The following is a 26,516-nucleotide window of genomic DNA, read 5'->3' on the forward strand; positions in this document are numbered from 1 at the left end:
AATAAAGGTGATGGTGGACCACTATCACCTTTATTTCCACCTTCGGTGGTATCTATTACTTAGGTGAAACCACAGAAGAACTAAGCGTTTCATGAATTCTGCAAAGAAGATGGAAGTTAAAAAAATATTGATATTGAAAGATATTGATCAATACTAGAAATTTGCTCAACTCAGTATTCTGCACATACTCAGCTAAGAGTGTTTTGTATATACTAACCGAAATGGCTTGCTCCTGCTTTTGCTGTCTTACTTTACTTTAAATGGCTATGACAGAATATTTGTTCCACTAGCCGAACGTAGAATAGCGCCTCGATCTTCTGCGCTCATTCTAAAATCTCTGATACTAAGTTTCGAGGTGTCTCCCACTTGATACTGAACTTGATAATTCCATCGGGCTTTTGGTCTTCCCGGTTTGCGTGTACCACCGTGTTTGCCTTCAAAAGACTTCTTTGTTGGATCTTCTTCATCCATTCTGACAACATGACCTAGCCAACGCAGCCGTTGTATTTTGATGCGTGTAACTATGCTATCGTCGTCATACATCTCACACAGCTCGTGGTTCATACGTCGCCTATATTCTCCATTAACGCCGTAACCGAAACGAATGACACCAGTTTTGAGATTAAGCTTAGAATAATACAGGCAAACAGATACTACTTTGGACTAAGTAAGCAGTTTAAAAACAAGGCCACCTCTCGGCAGACGAAGATTACACTATACAAGACACTGATACTACCCGTGCCGTGTGAAAGCAGATGAGGCAGTGCTTGGAGTATTTGAGAGAAAGATTCTTCGTAAAATATATCTGGTCCATATATTTTACGAAGAATCTTTCTCTCAAATACTCCAAGTATCTGGTCCATATATTTTACGAAGAATCTTTCTCTCAAATACTCCAAGTACTGCCTCATCTGCTTTCACAAGTACTCATGCTTCAGAGTCATATAACAACACGGGTAGTATCAGTGTCTTGTACAGTGTAGTCTTCGTCTGTCGAGAGGTGGCCTTGTATCTAAACTGCTTACTTAGTCCAAAGTAGCATCAGTTTGCCAGTATTATTCTTCGCTTTATCTCAAAACTGGTGTCATTCATTTCGGCTACGGTGGTGCCGAGGTAAATAAAGTTACTGAGTGTCTCAAAGTTGTGGTTCCCAACTTTCTCCATTTTCTTTATCTGCTCGTTTGTGCAAGGATTTTTGGAAGTTGAAACCATCCATTTCGTCTTATCTCCATTTACTGCCAGACCCATTTTCACTGACTCTCTTTCGATTCTTTCAAAGGCGGCAGTTACTACTTCCGGTGACCGACCTATGATATCGATGTCCTCAGCATAGGCGAGTAGCATGTGTTCTCTTGTGATTAGTGTGTCATATCTACTCACATCTGCATCTCGTATAATCTTCTTCAGCAGGATATTAAAGAGATCACACGGTAGGCTGTCTTCTTGTCTGAAACCTCGTTTGGTATTAAATGGTTCGGAGAGATTCTTTCTTATTCTTACTAAGGAACGCGTATCAGCAAGTGTCATACTGCAGAGTCTTTTTAATTTTGCAGGGATACCAAACCCAGACATGGCTTGAAATACATTTAAACGCAATGGAGTATCGAAGGCGGCTTTGTAGTCAACAAAGGGATGGTAGGTGTTACCATCCTTGTCCTTCTTTGAATATCTGGTCTAGGGTGGATTTACCTGGTCTAAAGCCGCATTGATAAGGCCCAATTATCTCATTGACTTTAGGTTTTAATCTTTCACACAGTTCGCTCGAGAGTATCTTGTATGCGATGGGGAGGGCGACTTATTCCTCAGTAGTTGGCACATTCAGTCTTGTCTCCTTTCTTGTGAACGGGACATAGTATGCTAAGGTTCCAATCATTGGGTATGCGTTCTTCTAGCCAGATAAGCTGATGCATACGCCTTATTAGTGTGTCGCCTCCGGTCTTAAATTGTTCAGCGGGTAACCCGTCGGCTCCTGCTGCCTTGTTGTTCTTTAGTCGGGTCACTGCTACTTGGACCTCATTCTGACTAGGAGGTAAACATTCTATACCATCATCAGGGATTGGTTCTGCGGTATCCTCTTCGCCGCCAACATCGGACACTAGCAGTTGGGTCAAAATGTTCTCTCCAATGTCTGTGTCAGTTACCAGATTTCCTTCTTTGTCTCTGCAGGAGGATGTGACTGCACCAAAGCCATTGGTTTGATGTTTAATTCTTTGGTAGAAATTCCGGTCTTCTTTCTGACTCCTGTACATCTCAATTCGCTCACACTCACGTCTTTCCATTTCCTTTTTCTTTCTACGGAATAGACGTTTCTTCTCTCTCCTTTCTCCCGATACTTCTCCTTCATCTGGTGCGTTGCTACTGATTGCAGGATTGCTCTATATGTCGCATTCTTGGCTTCAGTAGCATCTCGACACTCTTGGTCGGTCGTACCATGGGTTTCTTGGAGGAGGCTTCCGATACCCAAGTACGGATTTCGCGGCATTTTCCATGAAGTGGGCAATAGTTTACCACTGCGCCATTATATCATCGGAACAAGGAGTGCTTTCATCAAGCAATTGGGTCAGTCGAGTGAAGTATGCCGCTTCCATTTGTTGTGTTTGCAGCTTTTCAATGTCCGTGCTTCCGTGCAGTGTCAGATCGTACTTTCCTCGCTGTATTCAAACGGGTGCGAACCTTTACTGCAACAAGGTAATGATCCGAATCTATATTCGCTCTACGGATCGATCGTATATCTAACACGCTGGATGAATGCCTTCCATCTATCACAACGTGATCAATTTGGTTTCTCGTGTTTTGATCGGGTGACAGCCATGAAGCTTGGTGAATTTTTTTTATGTTTAAATCTGGTGCTGTTAACTAAAGGGTGATTTTTTTGAGGTTAGGATTTTCATGCATTGGTATTTGACAGATCACGTGGGATTTCAGACATGGTGTCAAAGAGAAAGATGCTCAGTATGCTTTGACATTTCATCATGAATAGACTTACTAACGAGCAACGCTTGCAAATCATTGAATTTTATTACCAAAATCAGTGTTCGGTTCGAAATGTGTTCATTCACCGTAACGTTGCGTCCAACAGCATCTTTGAAAAAAATACGGTCCAATGATTCCACCAGCGTACAAACCACACCAAACAGTGCATTTTTCGGGATGCATGGGCAGTTCTTGAACGGCTTCTGGTTGCTCTTCACTCCAAATGCGGCAATTTTGCTTATTTACGTAGCCATTCAACCAGAAATGAGCCTCATCGCTGAACAAAATTTGTCAAAATTTGAACACATTTCGAACCGAACACTGATTTTGGTAATAAAATTCAATGATTTGCAAGCGTTGCTCGTTAGTAAGTCTATTCATGATGAAATGTCAAAGCATACTGAGCATCTTTCTCTTTGACACCATGTCTGAAATCCCACGTGATCTGTCAAATACTAATGCATGAAAATCCTAACCTCAAAAAAATCACCCTTTACCATGTTTTTTGTCGTGGCGAAATCTATCAGCCTTAACCCATTACTGGACGTTATCTCGTGGAGGCTAAATTTCCGACTGTTGGACCAAAAATGTCTTCCTTCTCTATCTTCGCAATTAAATCTCCCAGAACGATTTTAATATTATGAGCGGGGCAGCGGTCATATTCTCTCTCTAGGAATGTCCTTGGTCTGCTTGTCTTTGTCTTCCGTCGGGGCATGGGCACAAATAGGGTTGATGTTGAAGAATTTGGCTTTTATGCGGATTGTGGCTAGCCTCTCATCCACCGGAGTAAAGCTGGAGACAAGGTGTTTCAGTCTCCGACTAACCACAAATCCACAGCCAAATTCATGCCTCGTGTTATGGCAGCAAGAGTATAGTTTGTCACCGTTTGGTGTTGTAGTGATGCATTCCCATCCATCGCACTTCCTGTAAGGCGGTTATATCTGTCTTGTACTTCTCTAAGACATCCGCCAGCGCGTATACTGCACCTTCTCTATAAAGAGTGCGGACATTCCAGGTGCAGATCCGTATATCATGGTCCTTTTTTCGTTTGCGTGGGTCTTCAACGTTGGGGGGGGGGGTACGATTTTACTATCCCTTTGTTTCTCATAGCAGTTCTCATAGTTTTCCGGGGGCGGGTTACTGGCCCAGCGACCCAACCGCATGGGTTTTGTGGGATTGCACATGTTTCCCTCGTTGTGGCGAGCCGCTTGCTCCAAAATCCGACGATCGCCTCTAGCCGCCCTCAACTTGGGAACAGACGCTGATGTTGGCCATTGGTTATTTGAAGGCGCCAATAACTCGCCTTGTCATCTCGAGTATCATTGGCACTCAGTATTTAATTAAGAGCCAGTGACACCTGACTCCTCACTGAGACTCTCCTCTAGAAAATCGGCGACTGCCCGCGACCGCATTCGCAGCTACTCCGCATAAAAACGGAGCTTTCCACCATCCGCAACCTCTGGACGCGCCCAGTAGCTTTCAGCTAAGCTTCCCGTGATAACAATGGACACCACACAAGTCGGAGCTCAAAGTTCCAGCCTGTGTGGTGCTCATAGTTATCCCGTATCGGTCGGGGCTTTTGCTGTCAGATTAGTTTAATTAAAGCCTATCACTCATCGTCGTTATGAACAGATATGCATTCATATTTCCCACGCACCTGGTCGCACCTTACCTTCCCACAAAAAGTTATCCTATGCCACTAACAAAAGTTATCCTATGCCACTAACTATCGGACCGAAACGCAGCAGCGTTTCTGGCTACCATGTTGTATGATTAATATTCATCATCGTTATGTTGGCTTCCATTGTGTTATGTCTCTCTGGGCGGCTGTTGCATGTGGATACATACGTCTGGGTGGCTGGAGTTTGTATTTGCGAATACGGTTGCTGTGTTTTTTTTTGTGATGTTGTTGCTCTACGCCATATATACAGAGTATTCTTTTACCAAATATGTGCATATGGGTCGATGGTGTTGCATTTCGTGTTTACCCTTAGAGTGTATGTGGTTTTTGCAAATGTTTTCATTTACAGAAGCGAAAAAAGATGAAAAGTTTTTTTTTACCCCCACCACCATAAAAGAGGGAGCATATTCATTTAGGCATTTCATTTGTAATAAAGGGTGATTTTTTTGAGGTTAGGATTTTCATGCATTAGTATTTGACAGATCACGTGGGATTTCAGACATGGTGTCAAAGAGAAAGATGCTCAGTATGCTTTGACATTTCATCATGAATAGACTTACTAACGAGCAACGCTTGCAAATCATTGAATTTTATTACCAAAATCAGTGTTCGGTTCGAAATGTGTTCATTCACCGTAACGTTGCGTCCAACAGCATCTTTGAAAAAATACGGTCCAATGATTCCACCAGCGTACAAACCACACCAAACAGTGCATTTTTCGGGATGCATGGGCAGTTCTTGAACGGCTTCTGGTTGCTCTTCACTCCAAATGCGGCAAATTTGCTTATTTACGTAGCCATTCAACCAGAAATGAGCCTCATCGCTGAACAAAATTTGAACACATTTCGAACCGAACACTGATTTTGGTAATAAAATTCAATGATTTGCAAGCGTTGCTCGTTAGTAAGTCTATTCATGATGAAATGTCAAAGCATACTGAGCATCTTTCTCTTTGAAACCATGTCTGAAATCCCACGTGATCTGTCAAATACTAATGCATGAAAATCCTAACCTCAAAAAAATCACCCTTTACATCGAAATATTCAATTCCGACCCTAGTCAGATAGTAGTAAAATTCTAAGACGATTTAATGATGACCGGGTGTCTGTCCGTCCGTCCGTCTGTTGTTATCAAGCTGCAAATTGCAAATTTTGCCCATGAACATTCCACTAGGGAACAGTGACAAACTTCGCACATATCAATGAGTGCAATCCGATTCAAGTTTAAGCTCAATGATAAGGGGCCTCCCTTTTTATAGCCGAGTCCGAACGGCGTGCCGCAGTGCGACACCTCTTTGGAGAGAAGTTTTACCTGGCATAGTACCTCACAAATGTTGCCAGCATTAGGAGGGGAAAACCACCGCTTAAATATTTTTTTAGATGGTCTCGCCAGGATTCGAACCCAGGCGTTCAGCGTCATAGGCGGACATGCTAACCTCTGCGCTACGGTGGCCTCCAAGCTACTTTACTTTAATTGGCTATGACGGAACATTTGTCGCATTAGTCGAATAGCATAGGGCCCCGATATTCTGCGCTCCTTCTATAATCTCTGACACCAAGATTCGAGGTGTATCCCACCACTTGATCTTTCCATCGGGCTTTTGGCCTTCCCGGTTTGCGTGTACCATTGTGATCGCCTTCTTTGGAGATTGTGTGGTCAGAAAGCGAGTGATCAGAGCAACGCCCCAAGGAAGAGTATTCTCACCGATAATGTGGAACCTCATGATTAATGAATTCCTGATGGATCTCGGTGGGGACGGCACGAGGATTATCGCTTATGCGGACGACGCCATGCCGCTGGTCCGAGGCAAGTTTCTGCCAACAATCTGCGATATAATGGAAGGGTCACTGAGGAGGATGTCGCGATGGGCTAACAGAAATGGGTTAAGGACCAAACCAGGGAAGACGGAGCTGGTGCTCTTTACGCGTAGCTATAAGATATCGGAGTTCAGACTCCCGTCCTTGGACGGGTTCACTCTGCGGCTGTTGAAGGAGACGAAGTACCTAGGCATACTCCTCGATTCGAAACTGTCCTGGAAGAGGAACACCGAGGTAAGAGCCGTAAGGCACTATGCGCTTTTTACTCCTGCAGAAGGATGTTCAGTAGGAAGTGGGGGGTGACTCCCAAGATGATTTTTTGGATGTATACGGCCATCGTGAGACCAGTACAGGCCTATGGAGCACTGGTATGGTGGGACGCAGTAGGGAAGAGGACACGTGCGAAGGAGTTCGAGAAGGTCCAGAGACTGGCCTGCGTTGGGATCACAGCGGCACTGAGATCCGGATATATACGGCCATCGTGAGACCAGTACTGGCCTATGGAGCACTGTTATGGAGGGACGCCATAGGGAAGAGGGTGCGTGAGAAGGAGTTCGAGAGGGACCACAGACTAGCCAACGTCGGGATCACAGAGGCGCTGAGATCCGGATATACATGGCCATCATGAGACCAGTAATGGCCTATGGAGCACTGGTATGGTGGGACGCCGTAGGGAAGAGGACACGTGCGAAGGAGTTCGAGAGGGTCCAGAGACTGGCCTGCTTTGGGATCACAGCGGCGCTGAGATCCGTGCCGTAGGCAGGCCTGGTGGCGATGCTGGATATGCAGCTCATTGGAGCCCATATTTGGAACTGCGCCGCCAGGGTCGCGCTTCGGCTGAGAGAGCTCGACATGCTGAAGGAGGATGGTTGCGGCCACAGTTCGATTCTGGGTGTTATGGATACGGAGGGAAGACTGAGGAGGGTCTCCGACTACCTGGCACCAGTGCCAACTGGAGTGAGGGCATTCGCGATTCGTTTTCTTGAGAGGAACGAATGGAGGGCGGATGGTGTACTTGAGGAGAATGAGACCTCAATCTACACAGATGGCTCCAAGATGAAGTCAGGGACTGGATAGGGGGTTCTACTCTGATGCACTCAATATCAGTATGCCTCTGAGACTGCCGGACGAGTGTACGGTCTTTCAAGCAGTAGTCTGTGCCATTGCAGTAGCCGCAAGAGAAATTCTAGCAAGGGGCCTACCGCTCTCGTAACTCAGAATTTATGTGGACAGTATGGCAGCGCTCAAGGCCTTGGGGTCGAGGATGGTGAGGTCGCAATGCTTGCCGGACTGTTTGGAATCCCTGGATAGACTCCGGGCCCGCGATGTGACGCAGACATGGGTTCCTGGGCATGAGGGGATTCCAGGCAATCAGCGGGCGGACGAGTGCGCCAGTAGGGGTTCGTCTGCGCCGTGTGGACCAGTCATCGGAACACAGTATAGGGGATGGCCAGGGCGGCGTCGATGGTGAGGTGGGACACGGTGGATGGTTGCAGGACTGCGAAGGCGCTATGGCCGGTTATCAACCGGAGGAAGACAAGGGAATTGCTGGCGTTCGATAAGGAGTGAATGAGTACTTTGACAGGAGTCATAACCAGACACTGTGCCATAGGCCACATTGCGGAGCGCATGGAGATGCCGCGCAATGACTTCTGAAGGAATTGCCTCGGTGAGAATTATGAGTAGACTATTGAACACTTGCTTTATTCTTGTCCGGGTCTGCAGAGACGTAGGCTCTCCTATCAGGGGAGCCGTTTCTTCTGTGATCTGGGTGAACTTGCGAACATACCTCCCTGAGGTTTGTTGAGGTAACAGGATGGTTCCGAAGGGGGGGAGGTGACACAGGCTCCTGCGTTGGTAGGTCCGTGCTTGCGTAGCGAAGGGCGGTTCTTCACCTCCCGCTCGGGTTTCTCCACTCCCCCTGTCTTTTGTCTTTGTCCTTTTCTACTTATTCGTGTATAAATTAATATATGAGAAGTTTGCCCCTGTTCCTTAGTGGAATGTTCATGGGGAAATTTTGCATTTGCAATTTGACTTATATTAAGCTTTACATCATCTGAGCAGAATTTGATACAGATCAGACTGTATTTAGAAATAGCTGCCATATAGACCAATTTTCTAATATTGGGTCTTAATCCCATAAAGAGCTGATTTATTGCCTGGTTTCGTTGAAACTGTGACTTGTTTAAGAGTCTTCGGGACCTGAATCAAAAATGATCCACGTCAACCCCTGTTTTTACTTTAAATTATATTCAAATTTTATTTTTTTGTAGGTCTTTCCAACTTTATTCAAGTTTTAATCCCTTTTAGCAAGTCTAGAAAACATGCCCAGTAACCTATGAAAACCAGGATTCACATGCAGTTCAAACACTGATATTCATACTCACATTTGGAGTATTTCATGAGAAATTTTGGTGGCCATACATTTGGCTCATGTTTTTTTTTTTGGAAAAAAAACAAAATTTCATCCATCATTTCAGTGTCTGCTTATATATATTTAAGCTTTTGTATGTATGATAGGAATTAGGGTGTACCGAAATAAGAATGTGTAATGTTTCGATAGCTATCCCAAAAGTAGCCAACGTGACATGTAGGTGGCGGTAGTTGTGTGAAAATAAATACTTTCGTGAAATGTGGAAACCCTCTTAAACATCTGTTTTCAACATCAAGCCGCCATGTGGCTGGGTTTTTATTAGAGCACTCGAAAGCAAACGATCTCAGCGAATTTGTAAATCAGGGAAAAATTGGTCACCGATATATAAAACAATACTTTCATCTGAAAGGCTTCAATTCCATTGATGTAAAACCGAGCTACACTCTACTTAGGGGGAGTATGGACCTTCGTTAGGTTAGGTTCGGTTGAAAAGAGAGTACGGATATTAATCCGCCTATGCCACTTTAGACATACATCTAAGCGAGTAATCGGCTTGATGTGCACTCTAAATACTAAAAAGTAACCTTGAAAACGAAACTAAGTCAGGAATTCCGTGCTGTTAACAAAATCCTTAACTTTTCTCTCTACAACGCCTCTAAGTCGGTTCATGTCTGGTTTTAAGTCTCGACCTAAGTGCCGTTGTCTGTTAGCCGCGAAAGCCAAACACTGACACAGGAAATGCTCCAACGTCTCATTATCTTCCAAACATTGCCTTCACATGCCATCACTTGCCGCACCCATTCTGTATAAGTGAGCGCTATGTTAGGTTAGGTTGAAAAGAGGGTGCAGATATTAATCTGCCCCATGCCACTATAGACATACACCTAAGCCAGCAATCGGCTTGTTGTGCGCACTAAAAACTAACCTCGAAAAAGAAAAACCTAATTCCGTGATACTTACAAAATCTTAAATTGTTTTCCATGCCACGCCCCTAAGTTGGTCCATGTCTGGTATTGTGTCCCCACCTCAGTAGCGGTGACTGTCGGCCGCAAAAGTCGGCCAATGACATCGGAAATACTCCAACGTCTCTTCAACTTCCTCACATGCCCTACACATGCTAACACTTGCCGCACCGATTTTCCATAAGTGAGTTCGTAGTCCTATGTGTCCCGTTATGATACCAAAAGCTATACTGATCTTCTCCTTACTTCCATTCAGTAATAGCCTCGTCCTCTCTCGATCCGAATCATAGGATTTTCCCCAACCTACCGACTGTTTTAGTGTTCCACAGTGTTACATGAGCGTTCGTCACCCACGCCCTTAACTCGGACAGCGCCGACCTGAAGGGCTTCGGGTTAACCAAGTTTATTGACGGCAGTCCTCTGGCCTTCACTCCCAAATCGCCTGCCCTTCCATTCCCCTTACTCCGTTATGGCCCGGCACCCTAACGATGAGTATAGTGCCATCCTCAGAGATAGCGTTAATCTCCTTCTTACACAGCAAGACTGTTCGCGACCTTACCGTCCTGGTTGTTGTTGTTGTTGTTGTAGCAGTGTTGTACACTGAGGCGGCAGCCCTTGCCGATGAAGCAATCCATCGGGTCAAACCGGTACGAACAACCGGCTGCCATGTGGTTGTTATTGCCCTTATGGCCATTTAACAGTCCATAAAGGTTTTCACACTCGATGTCCTCGCGTTAGAACCACACCTCCTAACGCATTCCGCAATCGCTCGGATCTCCGCCTGCAGGACCGTATTATGGTCAGGCAGTTTTAAACAGATCTCAGTTCTCAATGTACTCACCCAGGCCCACTATGTCTTCTAGCTTCGATCCATCCATTTAACATGATCTTCCAGAGGGCAATTCTAGAGTTCCGTCAGTCTGAAACTGTGAAGGTGGCATCAGTGCCTCGCACTCGTCTCAGTTATGCAAATTGCAAATTTTGCCCATGAACATTCCACTAAGGAACAGGGGCAAACTTCTCACATATCAATGAGTGCAGTCCGATTCAATTTTAATCTCCTTTTTATAGCCGAATCCGAACGGCGTGCCGCAGAGCGACACTACTTTGGAGAGAAGTTTTTACATGGCAAAGTACCTTACAAATGTCACCAGCATTAGGAGGGGATAACCAGCGCTGAAAATTGTTTCTGATGTTCCCGCCATGATTCGACCCCAGGCATTCAGCGTCATAGGCGGGCATGTTAACCTCTGCGCTACGGTGGCCTCCGATCGTCTCAGGTATCCGATCGGAAAACTCTTCCCTTCCTTCCAGGATTCCTATCGTATCCTCGATTATACTGCGACGGTATGAGCTGCTCCCATCCTCAATGCATTCACCCATCGCCTTAAGTCTCATAGCCGCAGTGCTATGCTTCACAATTAATCTGTATGCCTTTGGGTCGGATATCTGGAAAAGTCTCCAGTACCCCAATGGGAGTGGTCTTCATCGCTCCGCTTATGCCAAGGCAACATGTTCTTTGATCCTGTTGTATGGTCCTTATGTTGCACTTTTTCTCCATAGTAGTTATCTGGGTTAACATTGAGACCTCTGGGTCCAGCCCAGTCATATGCCATATGCAAGACCCTTTCGGCCCTTCTGCGTAGCTCGTTCGGATGCTTACCCATTAGAAGTATTATAACATCGTCCGCGTAGCAGACGGGTTCAAATCCCTCCTCGGTCAGCATCCGTAATAGATCATTTATGGTGGTCACCCATAGGAGTGGCGATAAACTGCCCCCCTGTGGCGTGCCCTGTTCCACTTTATACCTTATATTTGCGTCATGGTACCCACAATTTATCCATCTGTTCCTTAGTCTCTACCCATATGATTTATCAAGTCTCTAAAGACCCGGTTCCCTGATACTGGTCTTAGGATTGGATCAGTTGTCGTTCCGCACATTGTTAAAACCCCCCTCGATGTCAATGCAAACCGCCAATGTGTACATTTTGGCATCGAAGGATTCTTCGTTCTATGCACAAACTCGTGCAAGACAGTCTCCACCGACTTTCCCATGACATAGGCATGCTGTTTGTACTTCAACAGTTCGCTGGGTATCCTAGTCTTTATGGTGGTATAGACAATACATTCCGTGATTTTGAGTAGAAAAGACATAAGGCTTACTGGTCTATAGGCCTTTGGTGTTGCATAGCATGCCTTGCAAGGCATGGCTATGAATACCACTCCTGCCGGCCTTTCGGAGTATAAGCAAGTCCCAGGCACGATGTGAAAATAGTGGCCAGATAAGGCGCCAGAGAGTCCGCTTTCTTCAGTAGTAGCACCGGAAATATTCCATCAGGTTCGGATGACTTAAATGGTTTGAAGCTTCTCAAGGTTTTCTTAGTCATAATTTTTGTAATGATAAGCCTTCGACTAACCTCATTGTTCCGAAGATTCCATTGTATCCGTGAGTCCTGTCGCATCCTGTAGAAAATGCTTTTTCATCAAAAGCCTCAATATGTCCTCCGTTATCTCGGATCCTTTGGATCCGGTTAAGTATTGAGCAGTAGGTGGATTTTTGGGGCGCCGTCCACCAGACCACAACACCATATAGCATAACAGGTCTGACAACTGCAGCATATACTCAATGCATGACACGCGATCTAAATCCCCAACTATTGCCAATGGCTCTATTTCAGGTGTAAGGCAAGAGTGGCCTTTCTTGCCCTTTCCAAAATGCTGAAGTTCAGTTTCCTGTCCAGCAAAATATCCAGGTATTATGAGCTTTCTGCAAATGATATTCTCTCAACCCAAGGAGACAGGTTCCACTGTAGGCAACTTGTATCTCCTGCTGAAAAGAACCACTCCTGTCTTGCACGGATTTATACCCAGACCACTTTCGGTAGCCCACTTTACTGTTCCTCGTAGAACTTCCTGAAATATATCTCTTAGAGTGCTGGGAAACTTTGCCCTAACCGCAATTGCCACTTCATCAGCATACACGACCACTTTTACGCTTTTTTCCTTCGGAGACAATAATATTTTGTTAATGGCTATATGCCAAAGTAGAGGAGATAGTACACCTCCTTGAGGTGTTCCTCTGCTGACCCATCTTTTTAGAACCACAGATACCAAGCCCGCCCGGGCTTCTTAATTAATAAACTTTCTTACGGAAGAGTTGATGTCTAGAAACTCCAACTCCTTCATGATTGACGTCGGTTTTACATTATAGAAAGCACCTTCAATGTCAAGAAATGCTACCTAGCATTGCATATTTCTTGACAGCGAGAGACCCCCTATGTAGTCAACTAGGTCGTGAAGGGCTGTTTCAGTGGATTTGCCTTTACTATATGCATGCTGCTGCTACGACAGGCGATTTCCAGGGATCTTTGCCCTAAGATATGTTTCTGTCAACCTCTCAAGAGTCTTCAGCATAAAGGATGACAGGCTAATAGGACGAAAATCTTTCGCCTTCGTGTGGTAGGGTTTTCCTGCTCTCGGAATGAAAATGACCTTCGTGTTCCTCCATCCCACAGGTATATATGACATTCTGATACAAGCAGAGTATATCTCCCTAAGCCAGGGAACCAGTCTATCAGACACAGCTTGTAATTCAGCCGGTGATACATCATCAAGGCCTGGCGACTTAAAGGAGTCGAAACTTCTTATCGCCCAAAGAATTTTCGGCTCAGACACAATTTCTCTAATGGCCTTCGACGAATGCATATCAGTGACAACCTCTTCTGGCGCCACGTTTTCCGTTGGAGAATTTCCCGGGAAATATGTATCAACGGGCAGATCTAGTGTTTCCTCACTAGACATTGTCCATACATTCACAGACTTCTGGATTTACCCCACCGTAATAGGTCTCGAGGACAGAATCTTCCTTAGCCTAGAGGCCTCAGATGTATCCTCCACGGAGCTGCAGAATTCTACCCCGGATTTGCTGTGATCCTTTCTAAGCTCACCCTTATATTTTCTTAGCTCAGCCTTATATTGTAGAAGTAACAAAGGTTGCGGAGCTACTATTGGGTTGCCCAAAAAGTAATTGCGGATTTTTTAAAAGAAAGTAAATGCATTTTTAATAAATCTTAGAATAAACTTTAATCAAATATACCTTTTTTATACTTTTTTTCTAAAGCAAGCTAAAAGTAACAGCTGATAACTGACAGAAGAAAGAATGCAATTACAGAGTTACAAGGTGTGAAAAAATTTGTCAACGCCGACTATATGAAAAATCCGCAATTACTTTTTGGGCAACCCAATAATATTAACTGTTCTTTGGTCGTTAGTATTCAAGATTTCTGCCAGTGCTTGGCCCATCTTATTAATGTTGGTACTACCCCACGAAATGAGGTTAGAGTTCGCATCGCACCCTATAAGTACCTCGTTTCCTGTCTGTTTTATCTTCCTCACCAGCTGTTGCAGCTCCGACGACGATGGCGGTATCGGGGAGTCGAGGCAGATAAAGTGATGCCAGGTATGCTCCACCGTCTCCCTGTCTCATTACTGTAGCATCCGACGATGAAAACTCTGGGGAAAATATATAATTTAAATTTTTTATGACACATAACGCAGGTCGTCGGCCGAGTACCAGTGTTAACATAGAATAATTGGTAGTTGATATGGTTCAGTCCAGAAGCTATGTTTGGGGTCGTCCAAGGCTCCTGAATTAAGGCAATATGAATCTTGCCCCTGCTGATTTTCTTCATCAGAGCGTTAGTAGCTGCTTCGCTTCGGTGGAGGTTTATCTGGATGACCTCAATCATTGGTCCTCCATTAGATGAGGTTCTTGGGAGTGGGTGATGGTCTCATCGTCAACTCCCTGTTCGTTAAACTGCATTGAGTCTCCCGGCAATGCACTGCGTGATGTTATAATATTAGGTTCTTTGGCTATTCTACTCTTCCAAGTCTTCTTAACTAAATAGGCTTCTTGGGAGTAAGTGATGGTTCCACCGTCGGCTCCCCGTCCGTGTGGCTGCATTGAGATATCCGTCGCTGCTCTGGCTGATATTTCGATTTTATGATCTTTGCCCATACTAGTCTTCCATAGCTTAAGTAAATAGGCTTCTTGGGAGTAGGTGATGGTGATGGTCATCGGCTCTCTGTTCGTTGCATTGAGGTTCCTATTACTGGACTTCCTAATGTTTCAATATTAGGATCATTGCCTATCCTTGTCTTCGGAATCTTGAGAAAGTCGGTGATGGTTCCAACGTTGGGCCCCTGTTCGTTAGGCTGTGTTTAGTCTCTCGCCCCTTCACTGCCTGGTGTTTTAATATTACGATCTACAATCGTCCTTGTCTTGCCATTATTGGGACAGTTGACGATGATCTTGTCGCCAGCCCTCTGTCAGTCAGCTGCCACTGCACCGCGTGATGTCTCAATATAAAGTTTTTTTCTTATCCTAGTCTTCCCAATCTTGAAAAAGACACCCTCGGACCAATGCCAACTACAAGGAGAGTTCCTTCCTCCTTTTCGTCCCTATGAAAGACCTCCCATTTCTCCACGGCCAACTCTTGGTTTTCCTTGTTTAAGACTTCCATCATACGTTTTGTCGCTAATTTGCTGCCCCATCCCTTGATGAAGACCGTTGCCTTTGTGAGCTTGGGGGATGTCCATCTTTCTCATCAGGTCAAGCTATGCGCCCCAGGGAGTGTGGATACTACCGACGAGCTTCTTGACGGCACCAATACATTCTGCTGACGCAAAGCGCAGACTTGATCAATGCCCACCACCAGGAGAATTCCTTCCTCCTTTTCGTCCCTGTGGAAGACCTCCCATTTCTCCACGGCCAACTCTTGGTTTCGCTTGTTTAAGACTTCCATCATGCGTTCCGTCGCTAATTTGCTGCCCCATCCCACGAAAATCTGCTCGTTAACCAGATCCTCCACTTGAGACCGATGATCTGGTGGAATCATAACGGATGCACTGTCCGATATTGATAACTCCATATGTAAGAGGGTGGCTTCTTACCTTTTTCAGCGACCGTCTTCGCCTTCCGTGATGGCTTTGTCATCCTTTTGGAGGTCACAGTCCTCCATAAAGATTCAGGGGCCGTGCGCGCTTCCTTCGTATCTGTTGCGACGTTATCTCCCTCCGCAGAACACTATCTGGAGTCTTCATTGCGGAAAAGCTGGCTTGGTCTTCCCAGAGTACTTGAAAGCGTGGAGCAAGTTTTCCTTTTCAGAATTTCGGTAGTGTAATGCTCTTCGGGAGATCTGAATCTCTTTCCAGCTTCCGTAGAAGTGCCTAGAATGTCAGTTCTATACGTTCCAGCATCCTGCACTTTCGCCCATTTGCGTTGCTGTTGCATACTCCTATGTCTCCTTGGTCTTTCCCCGGATTGCTTTCTCGGTATTTTTTTGTGAGCTTTGCAAAGCCCTCGCTCTCTTCTGCCGTCATTCCGCTGTACTCATCTCTCGAACCGGCTGCGATGACTGTTTCATTGACACTATCGATGTCAGAATATGAGTCAGAAACACCACCTTTACTAAAAGGTTGATGGTGAACTGTGCATCCCTCTGGTTTATCCGTCTCCTCCTCATTAATTAGTCTGTCGACTGATTGTCTGCTTCAGGGGCCAAGGCACCCACACCTATAGGTGGGGCGGACAAGATACTGCAGTCTGATACCATCACCACAACTGTTGGGTCTTTCGAGCCCATTTGAGCCTACTCCTGAAAGGCTTAAACATTTTTCATAATAGGTACTGAGATAGGGATATTTGTCTTAGAGGAGCGAAATGAAAATTCGTCCGCTCCACTCAACGGCTAAGTTCTTGTGGGGCCTTCGTTAACATCCATAAAATATAAGGTGGCTGAGTTAAAACGAAGCGTACGAGCTGCCTGACGCCAGAAATGGTTTAAAAAAAATTAACAAAATGGTAAAGGATGACCATCACACAGTGGGGTACAATCGAAAATAAACCGGAAAAAATCTGCCACTTGAGAACGGGTCGAGATGACTTTTTGAAATTTTGAGTGTTTCGAGCTGAGGTGTTATCGAGACTTTCAAAGTGTAGGTTCTTTCAAAAATTTTGAGTTTTTCAACCATTTATCTCACCGCGCCATAGTGCGTAGATTCAAAATTCATGATCTATAATTCGTCAGAATTATATCGTCCATATTACGAGTGTAAAAATCTGAATCTTCATTTATTTATACACAGCATATTGAGCTTCACTTCACCCTAACTAAAGGACAACATTAAATGCCCACATGTACATAACCCTAATGCACATGCATGTGTCTGTGTCTGTGTCTGTATTTGTATCTATATCTGTTTACAAATGGCCATTGGGAAATGTGTAACAAATATGTCATGGGACATGTTTTTCTCAGTATGAGCAAATGGATGTTTGTTTGTCAAATGACAAACTGGTTGGCTCTCGTTGTGAAAAACGACTCTGATAACAACGCATCATTCCCAGGAGCTATGCTGCAGCGAATGTTGGCAAAAAGTGAACAGCAGTGTGTTGGTCTAGTCTGTCAAAACACTTGTAACTTCTCAAATTACCCAAATAAAAATGAAGTTGAATTTGAGTCAAATATTTGCTTCTAGTACACTGATGTATTGTTCGTTTTTTTAAAGGGCGCTTGAATTGGAATATTTTTGGGATTTTTTAAAGTTGTGTATGGGTGTTTGTAGCAAAAATTTGAAAGGAAATTTAAACATAATAGAAAAGTTAAAGGGAATCCTATAGGCTCGCTGCCTCACCGATATTCTTCGGTAAATGCAAAATAGCCCTTGTATTATGCGAATAAATTTCGTATACTTAAGTTCGTCCGTCTGTTGCAATCACTCTCCAGCTTTCAAAAATTTAAACATTGAGCTAAAATTTTGCACAGATATGCCACCGTAGCGCAGAGGTTAGCATGTCCGCCTATGACGCTGAATGCCTGGTTTCGAAACCTGGTGAGACCATCAGAAAAAATTTCAGCGGTGGTTTTCCCCTTCTAATGCTGCCAACATTTGTGAGGTAATGCCATGTAAATTTTCTCTCCCAAGAGGTATCGCACTGCGGCACGCCGTTCGGACTCGGCTATAAAAAGGAGGCCCCTTATAATTGAGCTTAATCTTGAATCGGACTGCACTCATTGATATGTGAGAAGTTTGCCCCTGTTCCTTAGTGGAATGTTCATGGGCAAAATTTGCAATTGGCTTGCAATTTTTGCTGAGCACAGGTTAAGTTTTTGAGCGGTCCAAATCGGACCATATTAGGATTTGGAACGATCTGCCGATTAAGGGTCTGAAACCCATAAAAGCTGCATTTATTATCCGTTTTGCTGAAATTTATATCAATGAGTTTTTCTAGGCCTCCCGACATCTGATTCAAATATGGTTCAGATCAGCTTATATTTAAATATAGCTGCCAAATAGACCGATCTGTCGATAAAGGGTCTCAAGCCCATAAAAGCTTTAGTTATTACCCAACTTCGCTGAAATGTGAAACAGTGAGTTTTTGTAAGCCTCCCGACATCCGATCCAAATATGGTTCAGATCGGACTATATTAAAATATAGCTGCCATATGGACCGATCTGCCGATAAAGGGTCTGAAGCCCATAAAAGCCTTAGTTATTACCCAACTTCGATGAAATGTGAAACAGTGAGTTTTTGTAAGCCTCCCGACACCCGATCCAAATATGTTTCAGATCGCACTATATTTAGATATAGCTGCCATTTAGACCGATCTGCCGATAAAGGGTCTGAAGCCCATAAAAGCTTTAGTTACTACCAGACTTCGCTGAAATTTTAAACAGTAAGTTTTTGTAAGCCTCCTGACATCCGATCCATATAAGATATAGCTGCCATATAGACCGATCTCCTGATCTAGGGTCTGAAGCCCATAAAAGCTGTTTTTACTTTCCGATTTCGCTGAAATTTGATACAGTGAGTTGTTGTAAGACTCTCGACATCCAATCCAAATATAGTTCACATCAAACTATATTTGGATATTGATGCCATATACACCGATCTGCCGACTAGGGATCTGAAGGCCATAAGATCTTTATGTATTACCCGATTTCCCTGAAATTTGAATCAGCGAATTGTTTTAAGCCTTCCGACATCCGACCCAAATATGGTTCATATCGGACTATATTTAGATAAAGCTGTCATATAGACCGATCTGAAGGGTCTGAAGCCTATAAAAGCTGAATTTATCATCCGAATTCGGTGAAATTTGTAATAGTGAGTTATTTTTAGCCTCCCGACATCCGACTTACAAACAATGTTCAGATCGGACTATATTAAGATATAGCTGCCATATAAATAGATCTGAAGGCTAAGAGTCGAAAGCCCATAAAATCTGATATTTTGGACAGTGTGTTGTTATAAGCCTCCCAACATTCGACTCAAATAAAGATCTATAGTCCCTGATCGGACTATTTTAGATATAGCTACCATATAGACCGATCGGCCGGTAAAGGGTCTGAAACCCATAAAAGCTGAATTTATTATCCGATTTCAATGAAATTTAAAAAGCGACTTATTTTTGAGCTTTCCTGAGCTGCCATATAGACGGAATCCTTAATCCCATAAATGGGAGAAGGGATTGAGGATAGAAGCAGCTCATACCATCGCGATATAATCGAGGCGACGATAGGAAACCTGGAAGGAATGACAGAGGTTACCAATGGGATACCTAAGACGACACTTAAGGTAGAGTACGAGGCACTGCACATGTTACACGGATGGATCAAAGCTAGAGGACACAGTGGGCCTGAGAGTCGACATTGAGAACCCAGAGACTGAGATCTGTTTTATTCTGCCCGACCATAAAACGGTCCTGCAGGCGGAGATCCGGGCGATTACGGAATGCGTGAGGGGGTTTGGTGCTAAAGCTAGGAAGTCGAGTGTGAACATCTTAAGGGACAGTAGAATGACCATAAGGGCAATAATAACCAGGAGGGTAAGGTCACGAACACTCTTGCAGTGTAAGAAAGAGATTAACACCTTCTCTGAGGATGGCACAATCCGCATCGTTTGGTTGCCGAGCCATAATGGAATAAGGGGGAATGAAAGGGCAGACGATTTGGCAGTGAAGGCCATAGGACTGCCGTCAATAAACGTGGCTAACCCGAAGCCTATCGGTTCGACGCAGTCCGAGTTAAAGCGTGTACACGAATTTCCGTTTGTGATTATCAAAGCATTTTTGCAATTAAAGAGTTTTTGCTTTTACAACAAATGAAAGGTCCTTTTACCTCAGCCGAAGCTGCTAAAAGGATTACAATAAAAACAAGTAAAAGCGTGCTAAGTTCGGCCGGGCCGAATCTTATATACCCTCCACCATGGGTCGCAACTGTCTAGTACTTTTTCCGGCATTTCTTCTGAGGCAAAAAAGGATATAAGAAAAGATTTGCTCTGCTATTAGAGCGATATCAAGATATGGTACGGTTTTTACCACAATTAAATTATTGTATATGTTGGAGGCCTGTGTAAAATGGCAGCCAATTCGAATAAGAATTGCGAACTTTGGGGGCTTAAGAAGTAAAATAAAGAAATCGATTTATATGGGAGCTGCATCGGGCTATAGACCGATTCCGATCATAATAAACACGTATGTTGATGATCATGAGAGGATCCGTCGTTCAGGCAAATCGGATAATAATTGCGACCTCTAGAGGCTCAAGAAGTCAAGATCCCAGATCGGTTTATATGGCAGCTATATCAGGTTATGAACCGATTTGAACCTTATTTGATACAGTTGTTGGATATCATAACAAAATACTTCGTGCAAAAATTCATTCAAATCGGATAAGAATTGCGCCCTCTAGAGGCTCAAGAAGTCAAGACCCAAGATCGGTTTATATGGCAGCTATATCAGGTTATGAACCGATTTGAACCTTATTTGAAACAGTTGTTGAATATCATAACAAAATACTTCGCGCAAAAATTCATTCAAATCGGATAAGAATTGAGCACTCTAGAGGCTCAAGAAGTCAAGACCCAAGATCGGTTTATATGACAGCTATATCAGGTTATAGACCAATTTGGACCATACTTAGCACAGTTGTTGGATATCATAACAAAACACGTCGTGCAAAATGTCATTCAAATCGGATAAGAATTGAGCACTCTAGAGGCTCAAGAAGTCAAGACCCAAGATCGGTTTAAATGACAGCTATATCAGGTTATGAACCGATTTGAACCTTATTTGACACAGTTATTGGAAGTAAGAATAAAATACGTCATGCAAAATTTCAGCCATATCGGATAGGAATTGCGCCCTCTAGTGCAAAACTTCATTCCAATCGGATAAGAATTGCGCACTCTAGAGGCTCAAAAAGTCAAGACCCAAAATCGGATTATATGGCAGCTATATCAGATTATGGACCGATTTGAACCATACTTGGCACAATTGTTGGATATCGTAACAAAACACGTCGTGCAGAATTTCATTCCAATCGGATAAGAATTGTTGTAAACAATCCGAATTATATGGCAGCTATATCAAAAGATGGACCGATATGGCCCATTTACAATACCAACCGACCTACACTAATAAGAAGTATTTGTGCAAAATTTCAAGCGGCTAGCTTTACTCCTTCGGAAGTTAGCGTGCTTTCGACAGACAGACGGACGGACATGGCTAGATCGACATAAAATTTCGCGACGATCAAGAATATATATAAAGGGTGATTTTTTTGAGGTTAGGATTTTCATGCATTAGTATTTGACAGATCACGTGGGATTTCAGACATGGTGTCAAAGAGAAAGATGCTCAGTATGCTTTGACATTTCATCATGAATAGACTTACTAACGAGCAACGCTTGCAAATCATTGAATTTTATTACCAAAATCAGTGTTCGGTTCGAAATGTGTTCAAATTTTGGCAAATTTTGTTCAGCGATGAGGCTCATTTCTGGTTGAATGGCTACGTAAATAAGCAAAATTGCCGCATTTGGAGTGAAGAGCAACCAGAAGCCGTTCAAGAACTGCCCATGCATCCCGAAAAATGCACTGTTTGGTGTGGTTTGTACGCTGGTGGAATCATTGGACCGTATTTTTTCAAAGATGCTGTTGGACGCAACGTTACGGTGAATGAACACATTTCGAACCGAACACTGATTTTGGTAATAAAATTCAATGATTTGCAAGCGTTGCTCGTTAGTAAGTCTATTCATGATGAAATGTCAAAGCATACTGAGCATCTTTCTCTTTGACACCATGTCTGAAATCCCACGTGATCTGTCAAATACTAATGCATGAAAATCCTAACCTCAAAAAAATCACCCTTTACTTTATGGGGTCTCAGACGAATATTTCGAGTAGTTACAAACAGAATGACGAAATTAGTATACCCCCCATCCTATGGTGGAGGGTATCATAAGATAGTTACATTGAATAATGCTACATTTAGAGCTAATGTGTGATTTGGTGAAGCAAAACGGTACACGATTTCAAAAAAGAAAAACTTAGTGATAAAAGTATTTTCTTTGTCATAGAGATGTCCCAAACGACTTTGGTCTGAAGCACCTTCAAACGTATAAGGATGTCGCAACAGGCTTTGTGGTTGATGGAAATATGATAGGTAAAGTGATTATCTGGTCAATGACGGACTTACCAGGTTTAAACTCGCATTGATTGGGCCCAATTATATTTTTCTCCGACTAGGTGGTTTCTCCTCTGCCTATTTACAGGATTGTTGCTCCTATGTAGTATTTTGGCACTCCTCGTTGTACAATTGGTTTTAGTCCCAAGTACGTATTCTGATGCATTTTCTATAGAGTGGACAATGATTTGCCATGCGCACGTATATAATTTTTTGTCACCATAATTAATTTCATTGTTCCTTAATGGAATGTATGTGGGCACGCACATTGTTTATGGCGACCATAAAATTTAATTATTGTTCACTTAATCCTAAACAAATAAAACAGTCTCATTAGAGCCAAATATTCCTTATCGCTACGGGATGATATAAATGGTACACTTACCGAACCATCGTTATCAATGTAATGATGGATTCTGTTGGAATGAATTTCGAATAAAAAGAGACGCTGAACCCATTTTTTGACAGTTTTCAAGCATAAATCGGCCAATACTGCTGCAATTTCACGTTCGATATTAATACGAAGTTTATCGATCGTCGCTGGCTTGTTGGCATAGACTACAGACTTTACGTAGCCCAACAGTTAATAGTCTAGGTGGCCATTCGAATTTTTTCAACTTGGGCCAACATGATTAAAAAAAATCAATTTTCGTCGCATTCGCGTTGCATTTTCGTTCATTTTCTTTTAAATTAATAACAATTGTTACCAAATATTGGGTTGCCAAAAAAGTAATTGTCGGTAATATAGTAGTAATATAGTCGGCGTTGACAAATTTTTTCAACGGCTTGTGACTCTGTCAGTTATCAGCTGTTACTTTTAGCTTGTTTTAGAAAAAAAGTGCGCGAAATTTTGTTTACATTTGATTGTTTGGCGTCAATTTTAATATGGGTACCACATGTATTGAAAGAAATTCATTTAACAAACCGAATCAACGCTTGTGATATGCACCTTAAACGCAATGAATTCGATCCGTTGTTAAAACGAATCATAACTGGGGATGAAAAATGGATTGTTTACAACAACGTTAGCCGAAAACGATCATGGTCCAAGCATGGTGAACCAGCTCAAACCACTTCAAAGGCTGATATCCACCAAAATAAGGTTATGCTGTCTGTTTGGTGGGATTGGAAGGGTGTGGTATATTTTGAGCTGCTTCCAAGGAACCAAACGATTAATTCGGATGTTTGCTGTCAACAATTTGACAAATTGAATACAGCCATCATTGAGAAGCGACCAGAATTGGTCAATCGTAAAGGTGTCATATTCCACCAGGACAAGGCTAGACCGCACACATCTTTGGTCACTCGCCAAAAACTGAGTGAGCTTGGCTGGGAACTTTTGATGCATCCACCATATAGCCCTGACCTTGCACCATCAGACTACCATTTATTTCGATCTTTGCAGAACTCCTTAAATGGTAAAACTTTCGGCAATAATGAGGCTATAAAATCGCACTTGGTTCAGTTTTTTGCAGATAAAGGCCAGAAGTTCTATGAGCGTGGAATACTAAATTTGCCAGGAAGATGGCAAAATGTTATCGAACAAAATGGCAATTATATATTTGATTAAAGTTCATACTAAGTTTTATTAAAAATTAATTTACTTTCTTTTAAAAAATCCGTAATTACTTTTTAGGCAACCCAATACTATAAGTAGCTCATGAGTGGAGCGGACGTGTTTTTATTTCGCTCCTCACAGAAAAATATCCGTATCTCGGAATAGGTACTACCTATTACGCAAAAATTTTAAAACCTTTTTAGAGTAGGCTTAAAATGGATTCCAAAAATCCAACAGGTGCTTTGGTAGCGTCGGACCGTAGCATGTTGTCTTCTCCTCCTATAGGGTTTGGTGCCGTGGCACCTGTAGTCGACAATAATCCTTCAAGCGCACAACTGGTCGTCAGACTAACAAATGAGGATGAGACGGATCAACCAGAGGAATGCACAGTTCGTCCCCAGCCTTTCAGGTGGTGTTTCCGACTCGGATTCAGACAGCCACAGTGTCTATGAAACTATCATCGCAGCCGAATCGAGAGATTACAGCAGCAGGATGATGGCAGAAGTGAGCGATGGCTTTGCTCAGCTCACAAGCAGAACGAGAAAGCGACCCGGGACAAGACGAAGGAAGGGATAGAACTGACATTCCAAGCACTACTACGGAAGCTGGAATGAGAAGCAGATGTCCCGAAGAACATAACACTGCTAAAATGTAGAAGAAGAAAAAGAGCTCCCCGCCTTCAAGTACTTCGGGAAAATCAAGCCAGCCCTCCCGCAATGGAGACTCCAGACAGTGTCCTGCGGAGGTAGACAAAGTCGGAACAGAAACGAAGGTGGACTGTGACTTCCAAGAAGATGACACAGCCATCACGGAAGGGTAAGATGGTCGCTGAGAATGGAAAGGAGCCGCCCTCTTACGCCAGAGTGGCAAGGAAGCACAACACAGATGAGATGATATGCAGTCATCAATATTGGCAGTGCATCCGGTAGGATTCCACCAGATCATCGGTCCCCAGTGGAGGGGCTTGTTTAATGAGCGGATTTTCGAACATGTGTGGAACTCTGAAGAGGGTCCACCCATACAAATGATGAGCTGCAAGTAAAGAGGGGACATCTTTACTCTGCGCTTTACGTCGGCGGAATGTATTGATACCGTCAAAAAGCTCGTCGGAAGTATCTACGCTTCCTGGGAGGGCGCAAAGCTTGACCTTTTAAGAAAGTTGGACATCCCCCAGCTCGTAAAGCCGTCGGTCTTCATTAAGGGAGGTAGAAGTAAATTTGCAAGGGACGCTTGGGCAAGCAAAACCAAGGTTTGGTCGCAGAAAAGTGGTATGTCTTCCACAGGGAAGAGGAAGAAACTCTTATTGTGGTTGGCATTGATTAAGTCACCGTGAAAAGTTTGGCTTAGACTCAAGGCATGGCGCACTATTGGAGTAAGGCCGTCCTATTCAAGATTAGGAAGACTAGGGTAGGCAAATATCCTCTTATTGAGACATTAGGCCATGCAGTGGCAGGTGACTCAATACCGCCTAACAAACAGGGGACGAGATCATCACCGACTGCCCCAATATGCAGAAATCCTGATATTGAAATATTAGGCAGTGCATGGGCGAGAGACTCCACACATCCTAACAAACAAGGACCCGACGACGGAAATATTACCGACTTTATCAAGATTCGGAAGACTTGGATAGGCAAATATCCTCATACTAAAACATCAGGCAGTGCAGTGATAGGAAAGTCAATGCAACCTAAAGAACAGAAAGCTGACGATGAGACCATCACCTAGTCCTAGGAAGCCAATTTACTCAAGATTTGGAAGACTAGGATAGACAAAGATCCCTATATTGGAACATCAGGCAATGCAGGGACTCCTATGGGTGACCACCATAAATGACCTATTACGGATGCTGACTGAGGAGGGAATTGAACCCGCCTGCTACGATTTTATAATACGTCTAATATTGCACACGATATACCTAGTGATCTCAATGTTAACCCAGAGAAGACAGAAATACGAGGAAGACGAAGGTGAGCCAATTTGACGCACTAAGATTTGAAAGACTAGGATAGACAAAGATCCTTATATTGGAACATCAGGCAATGCAGTAACACCTATGGGTGACCACCACAAATTACCTATTACGGATGCTGACTAAGGTGGGAATTGAACCTCTCTCTGCTACGATTTTATAATACTTCTAAGACCATTTTTTTAACACTTCTAAGACCATTTTATAATACTTCTAATATTGCACACGAGTGGCCTAGGGGTTTAAATGTTAACCCAGAGAAGACAGAAATATGCCTGTTCACGACGAAGACAAAGGTGAGCCAATTTGACGCACCAAGTTTCCTCAACGAAACAATTTCCATATCTGATAAGGTCAAATACTTTGGAGTAATCTTCGACAGGAAAATGAGTTGGAAGTGTCACATGCAGGAGCGTACCGAGAAGGCTCACAGGTTTTGAGCACTTTGTTGACGGACCGTATGCTCGAAATGGGGCCTGAATCCGAGGATAATCCACTGGCTCCACAGTAGCATGATTAGACCGATACTTACTTACGCCTCAGTAGCTTGGTGGACTGCGATGGAGAAAAAGTGCATGGTTTTTTTTTTGGCATGGCACTGGAAACTGTTCTAGATATCCAGCTCATAAACATACAGATTAAGT

Source organism: Stomoxys calcitrans, chromosome 5 (genome assembly GCF_963082655.1).
Source record: "Stomoxys calcitrans chromosome 5, idStoCalc2.1, whole genome shotgun sequence".
NCBI classification, from domain to species: domain Eukaryota; kingdom Metazoa; phylum Arthropoda; class Insecta; order Diptera; family Muscidae; genus Stomoxys; species Stomoxys calcitrans.